At 45.8% G+C, this 20515-nt stretch overlaps 1 protein-coding gene across 1 annotated transcript in view; it reads right to left on the minus strand.

The window, feature by feature from the left end:
- Positions 1–20515, minus strand: part of crocc2 (ciliary rootlet coiled-coil, rootletin family member 2) — a gene marked incomplete at both ends in the record, with an annotated part of 66841 nt that overhangs the window by 3112 nt on the left and 43214 nt on the right. The window lies entirely within an intron of this gene.

Consider the following 20515-nt stretch of genomic DNA (forward strand, 5'->3'; position numbering starts at 1 on the left):
ATCCTGTAGAATCTGAAGCTTTAACCCCAGTCAGCCTGCAGACGTGAAGTTTTCATGCAGACTTGATGTTGTCATGCAGACTTGATGTTGTCATGGAGACGTGAAGTTTTCATGCAGACGTGATGTTTCCATCCAGACGTGACGTTTCCATCCAGACGTGACGTTTCCATGCAGACGTGATGTTTCCATGCAGACGTGATGTTGTCATGCAGACGTGATGTTGTCATGCAGATGTGACGTTTCCATGCAGACGTGACGTTTCCATCCAGACGTGACGTTTCCATGCAGACGTGATGTTTCCATGCAGACGTGATGTTGTCATGCAGACGTGATGTTTCCATGCAGACGTGATGTTATCATGCAGATGTGATGTTTCCATGCAGACGTGATGTTGTCATGCAGACATGATGTTTCCATGCAGACGTGATGTTTCCATGCAGACGTGATGTTGTCATGCAGACGTGATGTTTCCATGCAGACGTGATGTTGTCATGCAGACGTGATGTTTTCATGCAGACATGACGTTTCCATGCAGACGTGATGTTTCCATGCAGATGTGATGCTTCCATGCATACGTGACATTTCCATGCAGACATGATGTTTCCATGCAGACGTGACGTTTCCATGCAGACGTGATGTTTCCATGCAGATGTGATGCTTCCATGCATACGTGACGTTTCCAGGCAGACATGATGTTTCCATGCAGACATGATGTTTCCATGCAGACGTGATGTTTCCATGCAGATGTGATGTTTCCATGCAGACGTGATGTTGTAAAGCAGACCCGACATTTCCATGCAGACGTGATGTTTCCATGTAGACATGATGTTTCCATGTAGACATGATGTTTCCATGCAGACGTGCATGTTTCCATGCAGACGTGATGTTGTCATGCAGACTTGATGTTTCCATGCAGACGTGATGTTTCCATGCAGACATGATGTTTCCACGCAGACGTGATGTTTCCATGCGGACGTGATGTTGTCATGCAGACGTGACGTTTCCATCCAGACGTGACGTTTCCATGCAGACGTGATGTTTCCATGCAGACGTGATGCTGTCATGCAGACGTGATGTTGTCATGCAGACGTGATGTTGTCATGCAGATGTGACGTTTCCATGCAGACGTGACGTTTCCATCCAGACGTGACGTTTCCATGCAGACGTGATGTTTCCATGCAGACGTGATGTTGTCATGCAGACGTGATGTTTCCATGCAGACGTGATGTTATCATGCAGATGTGATGTTTCCATGCAGACGTGATGTTGTCATGCAGACATGATGTTTCCATGCAGACGTGATGTTTCCATGCAGACGTGATGTTGTCATGCAGACGTGATGTTTCCATGCAGACGTGATGTTGTCATGCAGACGTGATGTTTTCATGCAGACATGACGTTTCCATGCAGACGTGATGTTTCCATGCAGATGTGATGCTTCCATGCATACGTGACATTTCCATGCAGACATGATGTTTCCATGCAGACGTGACGTTTCCATGCAGACGTGATGTTTCCATGCAGATGTGATGCTTCCATGCATACGTGACGTTTCCAGGCAGACATGATGTTTCCATGCAGACATGATGTTTCCATGCAGACGTGATGTTTCCATGCAGATGTGATGTTTCCATGCAGACGTGATGTTGTAAAGCAGACCCGACATTTCCATGCAGACGTGATGTTTCCATGTAGACATGATGTTTCCATGTAGACATGATGTTTCCATGCAGACGTGCATGTTTCCATGCAGACGTGATGTTGTCATGCAGACTTGATGTTTCCATGCAGACGTGATGTTTCCATGCAGACATGATGTTTCCACGCAGACGTGATGTTTCCATGCGGACGTGATGTTGTCATGCAGACGTGACGTTTCCATGCAGACGTGATGTTTCCATACAGACATGATGTTTCCATGCAGACGTGATGTTTCCATGCAGATGTGATGTTTCCATGCAGACGTGATGTTGTCATGCAGACATGATGTTTCCATGCAGACGTGATGTTTCCATGCAGACGTGATGTTGTCATGCAGACGTGATGTTTCCATGCAGACGTGATGTTGTCATGCAGACGTGATGTTTTCATGCAGACATGACGTTTCCATGCAGACGTGATGTTTCCATGCAGATGTGATGCTTCCATGCAGACGTGACATTTCCATGCAGACATGATGTTTCCATGCAGACGTGACGTTTCCATGCAGACGTGATGTTTCCATGCAGATGTGATGCTTCCATGCATACGTGACGTTTCCAGGCAGACATGATGTTTCCATGCAGACATGATGTTTCCATGCAGACGTGATGTTTCCATGCAGATGTGATGTTTCCATGCAGACGTGATGTTGTAAAGCAGACCCGACATTTCCATGCAGACGTGATGTTTCCATGTAGACATGATGTTTCCATGTAGACATGATGTTTCCATGCAGACGTGCATGTTTCCATGCAGACGTGATGTTGTCATGCAGACTTGATGTTTCCATGCAGACGTGATGTTTCCATGCAGACATGATGTTTCCACGCAGACGTGATGTTTCCATGCAGACGTGATGTTGTCATGCAGACGTGATGTTTCCATGCAGACGTGATGTTGTCATGCAGACGTGATGTTTTCATGCAGACATGACGTTTCCATGCAGACGTGATGTTTCCATGCAGATGTGATGCTTCCATGCATACGTGACATTTCCATGCAGACATGATGTTTCCATGCAGACGTGACGTTTCCATGCAGACGTGATGTTTCCATGCAGATGTGATGCTTCCATGCAGACGTGATGTTTCCATGCAGATGTGATGTTTCCATACAGACATGATGTTTCCATGCAGACGTGATGTTTCCATGCAGATGTGATGTTTCCATGCAGACGTGATGTTGTCATGCAGACATGATGCTTCCATGCAGACGTGATGTTTCCATGCAGACGTGATGTTGTCATGCAGACGTGATGTTTCCATGCAGACGTGATGTTGTCATGCAGACGTGATGTTTTCATGCAGACATGACGTTTCCATGCAGACGTGATGTTTCCATGCAGATGTGATGCTTCCATGCAGACGTGACATTTCCATGCAGACATGATGTTTCCATGCAGACGTGACGTTTCCATGCAGACGTGATGTTTCCATGCAGATGTGATGCTTCCATGCATACGTGACGTTTCCAGGCAGACATGATGTTTCCATGCAGACATGATGTTTCCATGCAGACGTGATGTTTCCATGCAGATGTGATGTTTCCATGCAGACGTGATGTTGTAAAGCAGACCCGACATTTCCATGCAGACGTGATGTTTCCATGTAGACATGATGTTTCCATGTAGACATGATGTTTCCATGCAGACGTGCATGTTTCCATGCAGACGTGATGTTGTCATGCAGACTTGATGTTTCCATGCAGACGTGATGTTTCCATGCAGACATGATGTTTCCACGCAGACGTGATGTTTCCATGCAGACGTGATGTTGTCATGCAGACGTGATGTTTCCATGCAGACGTGATGTTGTCATGCAGACGTGATGTTTTCATGCAGACATGACGTTTCCATGCAGACGTGATGTTTCCATGCAGATGTGATGCTTCCATGCATACGTGACATTTCCATGCAGACATGATGTTTCCATGCAGACGTGACGTTTCCATGCAGACGTGATGTTTCCATGCAGATGTGATGCTTCCATGCATACGTGACGTTTCCAGGCAGACATGATGTTTCCATGCAGACATGATGTTTCCATGCAGACGTGATGTTTCCATGCAGATGTGATGTTTCCATGCAGACGTGATGTTGTAAAGCAGACCCGACATTTCCATGCAGACGTGATGTTTCCATGCAGACATGATGTTTCCATGTAGACATGATGTTTCCATGCAGACGTGCATGTTTCCATGCAGACGTGATGTTGTCATGCAGACGTGATGTTTTCATGCAGACATGACGTTTCCATGCAGACGTGATGTTTCCATGCAGATGTGATGCTTCCATGCATACGTGACATTTCCATGCAGACATGATGTTTCCATGCAGACGTGACGTTTCCATGCAGACGTGATGTTTCCATGCAGATGTGATGCTTCCATGCATACGTGACGTTTCCAGGCAGACATGATGTTTCCATGCAGACATGATGTTTCCATGCAGACGTGATGTTTCCATGCAGATGTGATGTTTCCATGCAGACGTGATGTTGTAAAGCAGACCCGACATTTCCATGCAGACGTGATGTTTCCATGTAGACATGATGTTTCCATGTAGAGATGATGTTTCCATGCAGACGTGCATGTTTCCATGCAGACGTGATGTTGTCATGCAGACTTGATGTTTCCATGCAGACGTGATGTTTCCATGCAGACATGATGTTTCCACGCAGACGTGATGTTTCCATGCGGACGTGATGTTGTCATGCAGACGTGACGTTTCCATGCAGACGTGATGTTTCCATACAGACATGATGTTTCCATGCAGACGTGATGTTTCCATGCAGATGTGATGTTTCCATGCAGACGTGATGTTGTCATGCAGACATGATGTTTCCATGCAGACGTGATGTTTCCATGCAGACATGATGTTTCCATGTAGACATGATGTTTCCATGCAGACGTGATGTTTCCATGCAGATGTGATGTTTCCATGCAGACGTGATGTTGTAAAGCAGACCCGACATTTCCATGCAGACGTGATGTTTCCATGCAGACATGATGTTTCCATGTAGACATGATGTTTCCATGCAGACGTGCATGTTTCCATGCAGACGTGATGTTGTCATGCAGACGTGATGTTTTCATGCAGACATGACGTTTCCATGCAGACGTGATGTTTCCATGCAGATGTGATGCTTCCATGCATACGTGACATTTCCATGCAGACATGATGTTTCCATGCAGACGTGACGTTTCCATGCAGACGTGATGTTTCCATGCAGATGTGATGCTTCCATGCATACGTGACGTTTCCAGGCAGACATGATGTTTCCATGCAGACATGATGTTTCCATGCAGACGTGATGTTTCCATGCAGATGTGATGTTTCCATGCAGACGTGATGTTGTAAAGCAGACCCGACATTTCCATGCAGACGTGATGTTTCCATGTAGACATGATGTTTCCATGTAGAGATGATGTTTCCATGCAGACGTGCATGTTTCCATGCAGACGTGATGTTGTCATGCAGACTTGATGTTTCCATGCAGACGTGATGTTTCCATGCAGACATGATGTTTCCACGCAGACGTGATGTTTCCATGCGGACGTGATGTTGTCATGCAGACGTGACGTTTCCATGCAGACGTGATGTTTCCATACAGACATGATGTTTCCATGCAGACGTGATGTTTCCATGCAGATGTGATGTTTCCATGCAGACGTGATGTTGTCATGCAGACATGATGTTTCCATGCAGACGTGATGTTTCCATGCAGACGTGATGTTGTCATGCAGACGTGATGTTTCCATGCAGATGTGATGTTTCCATGCAGACGTGATGTTGTAAAGCAGACCCGACATTTCCATGCAGACGTGATGTTTCCATGTAGACATGATGTTTCCATGTAGACATGATGTTTCCATGCAGACGTGATGTTTCCATGCAGACGTGATGTTGTCATGCAGACTTGATGTTTCCATGCAGACGTGATGTTTCCATGCAGACATGATGTTTCCACGCAGACGTGATGTTTCCATGCGGACGTGATGTTGTCATGCAGACGTGACGTTTCCATGCAGACGTGATGTTTCCATACAGACATGATGTTTCCATGCAGACGTGATGTTTCCATGCAGATGTGATGTTTCCATGCAGACGTGATGTTGTAAAGCAGACCCGACGTTTCCATGCAGACGTGATGTTTCCATGTAGACATGATGTTTCCATGTAGACATGATGTTTCCATGCAGACGTGCATGTTTCCATGCAGACGTGATGTTGTCATGCAGACTTGATGTTTCCATGCAGACGTGATGTTTCCATGCAGACATGATGTTTCCACGCAGACGTGATGTTTCCATGCGGACGTGATGTTGTCATGCAGACGTGACGTTTCCATGCAGACGTGATGTTTCCATGTAGTCATGATGTTGTCATGCAGACGTGATGTTGTCATGGAGACGTGAAGTTTTCATGCAGACGTGATGTTTCCATCCAGACGTGACGTTTCCATCCAGACGTGACGTTTCCATGCAGACGTGATGTTTCCATGCATACGTGACATTTCCATGCAGACATGATGTTTCCATGCAGACGTGACGTTTCCATGCAGACGTGATGTTTCCATACAGACATGATGTTTCCATGCAGACGTGATGTTTCCATGCAGATGTGATGTTTCCATGCAGACGTGATGTTGTAAAGCAGACCCGACGTTTCCATGCAGACGTGATGTTTCCATGTAGACATGATGTTTCCATGTAGACATGATGTTTCCATGCAGACGTGCATGTTTCCATGCAGACGTGATGTTGTCATGCAGACTTGATGTTTCCATGCAGACGTGATGTTTCCATGCAGACATGATGTTTCCACGCAGACGTGATGTTTCCATGCGGACGTGATGTTGTCATGCAGACGTGACGTTTCCATGCAGACGTGATGTTTCCATGTAGTCATGATGTTGTCATGCAGACGTGATGTTGTCATGGAGACGTGAAGTTTTCATGCAGACGTGATGTTTCCATCCAGACGTGACGTTTCCATCCAGACGTGACGTTTCCATGCAGACGTGATGTTTCCATGCATACGTGACATTTCCATGCAGACATGATGTTTCCATGCAGACGTGACGTTTCCATGCAGACGTGATGTTTCCATGCAGATGTGATGCTTCCATGCATACGTGACGTTTCCAGGCAGACATGATGTTTCCATGCAGACATGATGTTTCCATGCAGACGTGATGTTTCCATGCAGATGTGATGTTTCCATGCAGACGTGATGTTGTAAAGCAGACCCGACATTTCCATGCAGACGTGATGTTTCCATGTAGACATGATGTTTCCATGTAGAGATGATGTTTCCATGCAGACGTGCATGTTTCCATGCAGACGTGATGTTGTCATGCAGACTTGATGTTTCCATGCAGACGTGATGTTTCCATGCAGACATGATGTTTCCACGCAGACGTGATGTTTCCATGCGGACGTGATGTTGTCATGCAGACGTGACGTTTCCATGCAGACGTGATGTTTCCATACAGACATGATGTTTCCATGCAGACGTGATGTTTCCATGCAGATGTGATGTTTCCATGCAGACGTAATGTTGTCATGCAGACATGATGTTTCACTGCAGACGTGATGTTTCCATGCAGACGTGATGTTGTCATGCAGACGTGATGTTTCCATGCAGATGTGATGTTTCCATGCAGACGTGATGTTGTAAAGCAGACCCGACATTTCCATGCAGACGTGATGTTTCCATGTAGACATGATGTTTCCATGTAGACATGATGTTTCCATGCAGACGTGCATGTTTCCATGCAGACGTGATGTTGTCATGCAGACTTGATGTTTCCATGCAGACGTGATGTTTCCATGCAGACATGATGTTTCCACGCAGACGTGATGTTTCCATGCGGACGTGATGTTGTCATGCAGACGTGACGTTTCCATGCAGACGTGATGTTTCCATACAGACATGATGTTTCCATGCAGACGTGATGTTTCCATGCAGATGTGATGTTTCCATGCAGACGTGATGTTGTAAAGCAGACCCGACGTTTCCATGCAGACGTGATGTTTCCATGTAGACATGATGTTTCCATGTAGACATGATGTTTCCATGCAGACGTGCATGTTTCCATGCAGACGTGATGTTGTCATGCAGACTTGATGTTTCCATGCAGACGTGATGTTTCCATGCAGACATGATGTTTCCACGCAGACGTGATGTTTCCATGCGGACGTGATGTTGTCATGCAGACTTGACGTTTCCATGCAGACGTGATGTTTCCATGTAGTCATGATGTTGTCATGCAGACTTGATGTTGTCATGGAGACGTGAAGTTTTCATGCAGACGTGATGTTTCCATCCAGACGTGACGTTTCCATCCAGACGTGACGTTTCCATGCAGACGTGATGTTTCCATGCAGATGTGATGCTTCCATGCATACGTGATGTTGTCATGCAGACGTGATGTTGTCATGCAGATGTGACGTTTCCATGCAGACGTGACGTTTCCATACAGACGTGACGTTTCCATGCAGACGTGATGTTTCCATGCAGACGTGATGTTGTCATGCAGACGTGATGTTTCCATGCAGACGTGATGTTATCATGCAGATGTGATGTTTCCATGCAGACGTGATGTTGTCATGCAGACATGATGTTTCCATGCAGACGTGATGTTTCCATGCAGACATGATGTTTCCACGCAGACGTGATGTTTCCATGCGGACGTGATGTTGTCATGCAGACGTGACGTTTCCATGCAGACGTGATGTTTCCATGTAGTCATGATGTTTGCATGCAGACGTGATGTTTCCATGCAGATGTGATGTTTCCATGCAGACGTGATGTTGTAAAGCAGACCCGACGTTTCCATGCAGACGTGATGTTTCCATGTAGACATGATGTTTCCATGTAGACATGATGTTTCCATGCAGACGTGCATGTTTCCATGCAGACGTGATGTTGTCATGCAGACTTGATGTTTCCATGCAGACGTGATGTTTCCATGCAGACATGATGTTTCCACGCAGACGTGATGTTTCCATGCGGACGTGATGTTGTCATGCAGACTTGACGTTTCCATGCAGACGTGATGTTTCCATGTAGTCATGATGTTGTCATGCAGACTTGATGTTGTCATGGAGACGTGAAGTTTTCATGCAGACGTGATGTTTCCATCCAGACGTGACGTTTCCATCCAGACGTGACGTTTCCATGCAGACGTGATGTTTCCATGCAGATGTGATGCTTCCATGCATACGTGATGTTGTCATGCAGACGTGATGTTGTCATGCAGATGTGACGTTTCCATGCAGACGTGACGTTTCCATACAAACGTGACGTTTCCATGCAGACGTGATGTTTCCATGCAGACGTGATGTTGTCATGCAGACGTGATGTTTCCATGCAGACGTGATGTTATCATGCAGATGTGATGTTTCCATGCAGACGTGATGTTGTCATGCAGACATGATGTTTCCATGCAGACGTGATGTTTCCATGCAGACGTGATGTTGTCATGCAGACGTGATGTTTCCATGCAGACGTGATGTTTCCATGCAGACGTGATGTTTTCATGCAGACATGACGTTTCCATGCAGACGTGATGTTTCCATGCAGATGTGATGCTTCCATGCATATGTGACATTTCCATGCAGACATGATGTTTCCATGCAGACGTGACGTTTCCATGCAGACGTGATGTTTCCATGCAGATGTGATGCTTCCATGCATACGTGACGTTTCCAGGCAGACATGATGTTTCCATGCAGACGTGATGTTGTCATGCAGACGTGATGTTGTCATGCAGACGTGATGTTGTCATGCAGACGTGATGTTTCCATGCAGACGTGATGTTATCATGCAGATGTGATGTTTCCATGCAGACGTGATGTTGTCATGCAGACATGATGTTTCCATGCAGACGTGATGTTCCCATGCAGACGTGATGTTGTCATGCAGACATGATGTTTCCATGCAGACGTGATGTTGTCATGCAGACGTGATGTTTTCATGCAGACATGATGTTTCCATGCAGACGTGATGTTTCCATGCAGATGTGATGCTTCCATGCAAACGTGACATTTCCATGCAGACATGATGTTTCCATGCAGACGTGACGTTTCCATGCAGACGTGATGTTTCCATGCAGATGTGATGCTTCCATGCATACGTGACGTTTCCAGGCAGACATGATGTTTCCATGCAGACATGATGTTTCCATGCAGACGTGATGTTTCCATGCAGATGTGATGTTTCCATGCAGACGTGATGTTGTAAAGCAGACCCGACATTTCCATGCAGACGTGATGTTTCCATGTAGACATGATGTTTCCATGTAGACATGATGTTTCCATGCAGACGTGCATGTTTCCATGCAGACGTGATGTTGTCATGCAGACTTGATGTTTCCATGCAGACGTGATGTTTCCATGCAGACATGATGTTTCCACGCAGACGTGATGTTTCCATGCGGACGTGATGTTGTCATGCAGACGTGACGTTTCCATGCAGACGTGATGTTTCCATACAGACATGATGTTTCCATGCAGACGTGATGTTTCCATGCAGATGTGATGTTTCCATGCAGACGTGATGTTGTCATGCAGACATGATGTTTCCATGCAGACGTGATGTTTCCATGCAGACGTGATGTTGTCATGCAGACGTGATGTTTCCATGCAGACGTGATGTTGTCATGCAGACGTGATGTTTTCATGCAGACATGACGTTTCCATGCAGACGTGATGTTTCCATGCAGATGTGATGCTTCCATGCATACGTGACATTTCCATGCAGACATGATGTTTCCATGCAGACGTGACGTTTCCATGCAGACGTGATGTTTCCATGCAGATGTGATGCTTCCATGCATACGTGACGTTTCCAGGCAGACATGATGTTTCCATGCAGACATGATGTTTCCATGCAGACGTGATGTTTCCATGCAGATGTGATGTTTCCATGCAGACGTGATGTTGTCATGCAGACTTGATGTTTCCATGCAGACGTGATGTTTCCATGCAGACATGATGTTTCCACGCAGACGTGATGTTTCCATGCGGACGTGATGTTGTCATGCAGACGTGACGTTTCCATGCAGACGTGATGTTTCCATACAGACATGATGTTTCCATGCAGACGTGATGTTTCCATGCAGATGTGATGTTTCCATGCAGACGTGATGTTGTAAAGCAGACCCGACGTTTCCATGCAGACGTGATGTTTCCATGTAGACATGATGTTTCCATGTAGACATGATGTTTCCATGCAGACGTGCATGTTTCCATGCAGACGTGATGTTGTCATGCAGACTTGATGTTTCCATGCAGACGTGATGTTTCCATGCAGACATGATGTTTCCACGCAGACGTGATGTTTCCATGCGGACGTGATGTTGTCATGCAGACTTGACGTTTCCATGCAGACGTGATGTTTCCATGTAGTCATGATGTTGTCATGCAGACTTGATGTTGTCATGGAGACGTGAAGTTTTCATGCAGACGTGATGTTTCCATCCAGACGTGACGTTTCCATCCAGACGTGACGTTTCCATGCAGACGTGATGTTTCCATGCAGATGTGATGCTTCCATGCATACGTGATGTTGTCATGCAGACGTGATGTTGTCATGCAGATGTGACGTTTCCATGCAGACGTGACGTTTCCATACAGACGTGACGTTTCCATGCAGACGTGATGTTTCCATGCAGACGTGATGTTGTCATGCAGACGTGATGTTTCCATGCAGACGTGATGTTATCATGCAGATGTGATGTTTCCATGCAGACGTGATGTTGTCATGCAGACATGATGTTTCCATGCAGACGTGATGTTTCCATGCAGACATGATGTTTCCACGCAGACGTGATGTTTCCATGCGGACGTGATGTTGTCATGCAGACGTGACGTTTCCATGCAGACGTGATGTTTCCATGTAGTCATGATGTTGTCATGCAGACTTGATGTTGTCATGGAGATGTGAAGTTTTCATGCAGACGTGATGTTTCCATCCAGACGTGACGTTTCCATCCAGACGTGACGTTTCCATGCAGACGTGATGTTTCCATGCATACGTGACATTTCCATGCAGACATGATGTTTCCATGCAGACGTGACGTTTCCATGCAGACGTGATGTTTCCATGCAGATGTGATGCTTCCATGCATACGTGACGTTTCCAGGCAGACATGATGTTTCCATGCAGACATGATGTTTCCATGCAGACGTGATGTTTCCATGCAGATGTGATGTTTCCATGCAGACGTGATGTTGTAAAGCAGACCCGACATTTCCATGCAGACGTGATGTTTCCATGTAGACATGATGTTTCCATGTAGAGATGATGTTTCCATGCAGACGTGCATGTTTCCATGCAGACGTGATGTTGTCATGCAGACGTGATGTTTCCATGCAGACGTGATGTTTCCATGCAGACATGATGTTTCCACGCAGACGTGATGTTTCCATGCGGACGTGATGTTGTCATGCAGACGTGACGTTTCCATGCAGACGTGATGTTTCCATACAGACATGATGTTTCCATGCAGACGTGATGTTTCCATGCAGATGTGATGTTTCCATGCAGACGTAATGTTGTCATGCAGACATGATGTTTCCATGCAGACGTGATGTTTCCATGCAGACGTGATGTTGTCATGCAGACGTGATGTTTCCATGCAGATGTGATGTTTCCATGCAGACGTGATGTTGTAAAGCAGACCCGACATTTCCATGCAGACGTGATGTTTCCATGTAGACATGATGTTTCCATGTAGACATGATGTTTCCATGCAGACGTGCATGTTTCCATGCAGACGTGATGTTGTCATGCAGACTTGATGTTTCCATGCAGACGTGATGTTTCCATGCAGACATGATGTTTCCACGCAGACGTGATGTTTCCATGCGGACGTGATGTTGTCATGCAGACGTGACGTTTCCATGCAGACGTGATGTTTCCATACAGACATGATGTTTCCATGCAGACGTGATGTTTCCATGCAGATGTGATGTTTCCATGCAGACGTGATGTTGTAAAGCAGACCCGACGTTTCCATGCAGACGTGATGTTTCCATGTAGACATGATGTTTCCATGTAGACATGATGTTTCCATGCAGACGTGCATGTTTCCATGCAGACGTGATGTTGTCATGCAGACTTGATGTTTCCATGCAGACGTGATGTTTCCATGCAGACATGATGTTTCCACGCAGACGTGATGTTTCCATGCGGACGTGATGTTGTCATGCAGACTTGACGTTTCCATGCAGACGTGATGTTTCCATGTAGTCATGATGTTGTCATGCAGACTTGATGTTGTCATGGAGACGTGAAGTTTTCATGCAGACGTGATGTTTCCATCCAGACGTGACGTTTCCATGCAGACGTGATGTTTCCATGCAGATGTGATGCTTCCATGCATACGTGATGTTGTCATGCAGACGTGATGTTGTCATGCAGATGTGACGTTTCCATGCAGACGTGACGTTTCCATACAAACGTGACGTTTCCATGCAGACGTGATGTTTCCATGCAGACGTGATGTTGTCATGCAGACGTGATGTTTCCATGCAGACGTGATGTTATCATGCAGATGTGATGTTTCCATGCAGACGTGATGTTGTCATGCAGACATGATGTTTCCATGCAGACATGATGTTTCCATGCAGACGTGATGTTGTCATGCAGACGTGATGTTTCCATGCAGACGTGATGTTTCCATGCAGACGTGATGTTTTCATGCAGACATGACGTTTCCATGCAGACGTGATGTTTCCATGCAGATGTGATGCTTCCATGCATACGTGACATTTCCATGCAGACATGATGTTTCCATGCAGACGTGACGTTTCCATGCAGACGTGATGTTTCCATGCAGATGTGATGCTTCCATGCATACGTGACGTTTCCAGGCAGACATGATGTTTCCATGCAGACGTGATGTTGTCATGCAGACGTGATGTTGTCATGCAGACGTGATGTTGTCATGCAGACGTGATGTTTCCATGCAGACGTGATGTTATCATGCAGATGTGATGTTTCCACGCAGACGTGATGTTTCCATGCGGACGTGATGTTGTCATGCAGACGTGACGTTTCCATGCAGACGTGATGTTTCCATGTAGTCATGATGTTGTCATGCAGACTTGATGTTGTCATGGAGATGTGAAGTTTTCATGCAGACGTGATGTTTCCATCCAGACGTGACGTTTCCATCCAGACGTGACGTTTCCATGCAGACGTGATGTTTCCATGCATACGTGACATTTCCATGCAGACATGATGTTTCCATGCAGACGTGACGTTTCCATGCAGACGTGATGTTTCCATGCAGATGTGATGCTTCCATGCATACGTGACGTTTCCAGGCAGACATGATGTTTCCATGCAGACATGATGTTTCCATGCAGACGTGATGTTTCCATGCAGATGTGATGTTTCCATGCAGACGTGATGTTGTAAAGCAGACCCGACATTTCCATGCAGACGTGATGTTTCCATGTAGACATGATGTTTCCATGTAGAGATGATGTTTCCATGCAGACGTGCATGTTTCCATGCAGACGTGATGTTGTCATGCAGACGTGATGTTTCCATGCAGACGTGATGTTTCCATGCAGACATGATGTTTCCACGCAGACGTGATGTTTCCATGCGGACGTGATGTTGTCATGCAGACGTGACGTTTCCATGCAGACGTGATGTTTCCATACAGACATGATGTTTCCATGCAGACGTGATGTTTCCATGCAGATGTGATGTTTCCATGCAGACGTAATGTTGTCATGCAGACATGATGTTTCCATGCAGACGTGATGTTTCCATGCAGACGTGATGTTGTCATGCAGACGTGATGTTTCCATGCAGATGTGATGTTTCCATGCAGACGTGATGTTGTAAAGCAGACCCGACATTTCCATGCAGACGTGATGTTTCCATGTAGACATGATGTTTCCATGTAGACATGATGTTTCCATGCAGACGTGCATGTTTCCATGCAGACGTGATGTTGTCATGCAGACTTGATGTTTCCATGCAGACGTGATGTTTCCATGCAGACATGATGTTTCCACGCAGACGTGATGTTTCCATGCGGACGTGATGTTGTCATGCAGACGTGACGTTTCCATGCAGACGTGATGTTTCCATACAGACATGATGTTTCCATGCAGACGTGATGTTTCCATGCAGATGTGATGTTTCCATGCAGACGTGATGTTGTAAAGCAGACCCGACGTTTCCATGCAGACGTGATGTTTCCATGTAGACATGATGTTTCCATGTAGACATGATGTTTCCATGCAGACGTGCATGTTTCCATGCAGACGTGATGTTGTCATGCAGACTTGATGTTTCCATGCAGACGTGATGTTTCCATGCAGACATGATGTTTCCACGCAGACGTGATGTTTCCATGCGGACGTGATGTTGTCATGCAGACTTGACGTTTCCATGCAGACGTGATGTTTCCATGTAGTCATGATGTTGTCATGCAGACTTGATGTTGTCATGGAGACGTGAAGTTTTCATGCAGACGTGATGTTTCCATCCAGACGTGACGTTTCCATGCAGACGTGATGTTTCCATGCAGATGTGATGCTTCCATGCATACGTGATGTTGTCATGCAGACGTGATGTTGTCATGCAGATGTGACGTTTCCATGCAGACGTGACGTTTCCATACAAACGTGACGTTTCCATGCAGACGTGATGTTTCCATGCAGACGTGATGTTGTCATGCAGACGTGATGTTTCCATGCAGACGTGATGTTATCATGCAGATGTGATGTTTCCATGCAGACGTGATGTTGTCATGCAGACATGATGTTTCCATGCAGACATGATGTTTCCATGCAGACGTGATGTTGTCATGCAGACGTGATGTTTCCATGCAGACGTGATGTTTCCATGCAGACGTGATGTTTTCATGCAGACATGACGTTTCCATGCAGACGTGATGTTTCCATGCAGATGTGATGCTTCCATGCATACGTGACATTTCCATGCAGACATGATGTTTCCATGCAGACGTGACGTTTCCATGCAGACGTGATGTTTCCATGCAGATGTGATGCTTCCATGCATACGTGACGTTTCCAGGCAGACATGATGTTTCCATGCAGACGTGATGTTGTCATGCAGACGTGATGTTGTCATGCAGACGTGATGTTGTCATGCAGACGTGATGTTTCCATGCAGACGTGATGTTATCATGCAGATGTGATGTTTCCATGCAGACGTGATGTTGTCATGCAGACATGATGTTTCCATGCAGACGTGATGTTTCCATGCAGACGTGATGTTGTCATGCAGACATGATGTTTCCATGCAGACGTGATGTTGTCATGCAGACGTGATGTTTTCATGCAGACATGATGTTTCCATGCAGACGTGATGTTTCCATGCAGATGTGATGCTTCCATGCATACGTGACATTTCCATGCAGACATGATGTTTCCATGCAGACGTGACGTTTCCATGCAGACGTGATGTTTCCATGCAGATGTGATGCTTCCATGCATACGTGACGTTTCCAGGCAGACATGATGTTTCCATGCAGACATGATGTTTCCATGCAGACGTGATGTTTCCATGCAGATGTGATGTTTCCATGCAGACGTGATGTTGTAAAGCAGACCCGACATTTCCATGCAGACGTGATGTTTCCATGTAGACATGATGTTTCCATGTAGACATGATGTTTCCATGCAGACGTGCATGTTTCCATGCAGACGTGATGTTGTCATGCAGACTTGATGTTTCCATGCAGACGTGATGTTTCCATGCAGACATGATGTTTCCACGCAGACGTGATGTTTCCATGCGGACGTGATGTTGTCATGCAGACGTGACGTTTCCATGCAGACGTGATGTTTCCATACAGACATGATGTTTCCATGCAGACGTGATGTTTCCATGCAGATGTGATGTTTCCATGCAGACGTGATGTTGTCATGCAGACATGATGTTTCCATGCAGACGTGATGTTTCCATGCAGACGTGATGTTGTCATGCAGACGTGATGTTTCCATGCAGACGTGATGTTGTCATGCAGACGTGATGTTTTCATGCAGACATGACGTTTCCATGCAGACGTGATGTTTCCATGCAGATGTGATGCTTCCATGCAGACGTGACATTTCCATGCAGACATGATGTTTCCATGCAGACGTGACGTTTCCATGCAGACGTGATGTTTCCATGCAGATGTGATGCTTCCATGCATACGTGACGTTTCCAGGCAGACATGATGTTTCCATGCAGACATGATGTTTCCATGCAGACGTGATGTTTCCATGCAGATGTGATGTTTCCATGCAGACGTGATGTTGTAAAGCAGACCCGACATTTCCATGCAGACGTGATGTTTCCATGTAGACATGATGTTTCCATGTAGACATGATGTTTCCATGCAGACGTGCATGTTTCCATGCAGACGTGATGTTGTCATGCAGACTTGATGTTTCCATGCAGACGTGATGTTTCCATGCAGACATGATGTTTCCACGCAGACGTGATGTTTCCATGCAGACGTGATGTTGTCATGCAGACGTGATGTTTCCATGCAGACGTGATGTTGTCATGCAGACGTGATGTTTTCATGCAGACATGACGTTTCCATGCAGACGTGATGTTTCCATGCAGATGTGATGCTTCCATGCATACGTGACATTTCCATGCAGACATGATGTTTCCATGCAGACGTGACGTTTCCATGCAGACGTGATGTTTCCATGCAGATGTGATGCTTCCATGCATACGTGACGTTTCCAGGCAGACATGATGTTTCCATGCAGACATGATGTTTCCATGCAGACGTGATGTTTCCATGCAGATGTGATGTTTCCATGCAGACGTGATGTTGTAAAGCAGACCCGACATTTCCATGCAGACGTGATGTTTCCATGTAGACATGATGTTTCCATGCAGACATGATGTTTCCATGCAGACGTGCATGTTTCCATGCAGACGTGATGTTGTCATGCAGACGTGATGTTTTCATGCAGACATGACGTTTCCATGCAGATGTGATGTTTCCATGCAGATGTGATGCTTCCATGCATACGTGACATTTCCATGCAGACATGATGTTTCCATGCAGACGTGACGTTTCCATGCAGACGTGATGTTTCCATGCAGATGTGATGCTTCCATGCATACGTGACGTTTCCAGGCAGACATGATGTTTCCATGCAGACATGATGTTTCCATGCAGACGTGATGTTTCCATGCAGATGTGATGTTTCCATGCAGACCCGACATTTCCATGCAGACGTGATGTTTCCATGTAGACATGATGTTTCCATGTAGACATGATGTTTCCATGCAGACGTGCATGTTTCCATGCAGACGTGATGTTGTCATGCAGACTTGATGTTTCCATGCAGACGTGATGTTTCCATGCAGACATGATGTTTCCACGCAGACGTGATGTTTCCATGCAGACGTGATGTTGTCATGCAGACGTGATGTTTCCATGCAGACGTGATGTTGTCATGCAGACGTGATGTTTTCATGCAGACATGACGTTTCCATGCAGACGTGATGTTTCCATGCAGATGTGATGCTTCCATGCATACGTGACATTTCCGTGCAGACATGATGTTTCCATGCAGACGTGACGTTTCCATGCAGACGTGATGTTTCCATGCAGATGTGATGCTTCCATGCATACGTGACGTTTACAGGCAGACATGATGTTTCCATGCAGACATGATGTTTCCATGCAGACGTGATGTTTCCATGCAGATGTGATGTTTCCATGCAGACGTGATGTTGTAAAGCAGACCCGACATTTCCATGCAGACGTGATGTTTCCATGTAGACATGATGTTTCCATGTAGACATGATGTTTCCATGCAGACGTGCATGTTTCCATGCAGACGTGATGTTGTCATGCAGACGTGATGTTTTCATGCAGACATGACGTTTCCATGCAGACGTGATGTTTCCATGCAGATGTGATGCTTCCATGCATACGTGACATTTCCATGCAGACATGATGTTTCCATGCAGACGTGACGTTTCCATGCAGACGTGATGTTTCCATGCAGATGTGATGCTTCCATGCATACGTGACGTTTCCAGGCAGACATGATGTTTCCATGCAGACATGATGTTTCCATGCAGACGTGATGTTTCCATGCAGATGTGATGTTTCCATGCAGACGTGATGTTGTAAAGCAGACCCGACATTTCCATGCAGACGTGATGTTTCCATGTAGACATGATGTTTCCATGTAGAGATGATGTTTCCATGCAGACGTGCATGTTTCCATGCAGACGTGATGTTGTCATGCAGACTTGATGTTTCCATGCAGACGTGATGTTTCCATGCAGACATGATGTTTCCACGCAGACGTGATGTTTCCATGCGGACGTGATGTTGTCATGCAGACGTGACGTTTCCATGCAGACGTGATGTTTCCATACAGACATGATGTTTCCATGCAGACGTGATGTTTCCATGCAGATGTGATGTTTCCATGCAGACGTGATGTTGTCATGCAGACATGATGTTTCCATGCAGACGTGATGTTTCCATGCAGACATGATGTTGTCATGCAGACGTGATGTTTCCATGCAGATGTGATGTTTCCATGCAGACGTGATGTTGTAAAGCAGACCCGACATTTCCATGCAGACGTGATGTTTCCATGTAGACATGATGTTTCCATGTAGACATGATGTTTCCATGCAGACGTGCATGTTTCCATGCAGACGTGATGTTGTCATGCAGACTTGATGTTTCCATGCAGACGTGATGTTTCCATGCAGACATGATGTTTCCACGCAGACGTGATGTTTCAATGCGGACGTGATGTTGTCATGCAGACGTGACGTTTCCATGCAGACGTGATGTTTCCATACAGACATGATGTTTCCATGCAGACGTGATGTTTCCATGCAGATGTGATGTTTCCATGCAGACGTGATGTTGTAAAGCAGACCCGACGTTTCCATGCAGACGTGATGCTTCCATGTAGACATGATGTTTCCATGTAGACATGATGTTTCCATGCAGACGTGCATGTTTCCATGCAGACGTGATGTTGTCATGCAGACTTGATGTTTCCATGCAGACGTGATGTTTCCATGCAGACATGATGTTTCCACGCAGACGTGATGTTTCCATGCGGACGTGATGTTGTCATGCAGACGTGACGTTTCCATGCAGACGTGATGTTTCCATGTAGTCATGATGTTTCCATGCAGACGTGATGTTGTCATGCAGACTTGATGTTTCCATGCAGACGTTTTGTTGTCATGCAGACGTGACATTTCCATGCAGACGTGATGTTTCCATGTAGACGTGATGTTGTCATGCAGACGTGATGTTTCTATGTAGACATGATGTTTCCATGCAGACGTGATGTTGTCATGCAGACTTGATGTTTCCATGCAGACGTTTTGTTGTCATGCAGACTTGATGTTTCCATGCAGACGTGATGTTTCCATGCAGACGTGATGTATTCACGCAGACGTGATGTTTCCATGTGGACGTGATGTTTCCATGCAGACGTGACGTTTCCACGTAGACGTGATGTTTCCATGTAGACGTGATGTTTCCATGCAGATGTGATGTTTCTATGTAGACATGATGTTTCCATGCAGACGTGGATGTTTCCGTGCAGACGTGATGTTTCCATGCAGACGTGATGTTTTTAGCCTCAACTGGCAGATTCTGAGGCTAAAATGATGTAAAACTAATGTACAAATAGATAAAGCAGCACAAAGAGCAACCAGAAGAACATAACACACAGAGCTTCTGTGTAATTGTTAATCTTTGATTGCTTCTGATTAGACATCATCATCAGTTTAAGCTCTCTGACTGGTGGAAAG

The sequence above is a fragment of the Telmatherina bonti genome (assembly GCF_933228915.1).
Source record: "Telmatherina bonti genome assembly, chromosome: 8".
Classification (NCBI taxonomy): domain Eukaryota; kingdom Metazoa; phylum Chordata; class Actinopteri; order Atheriniformes; family Telmatherinidae; genus Telmatherina; species Telmatherina bonti.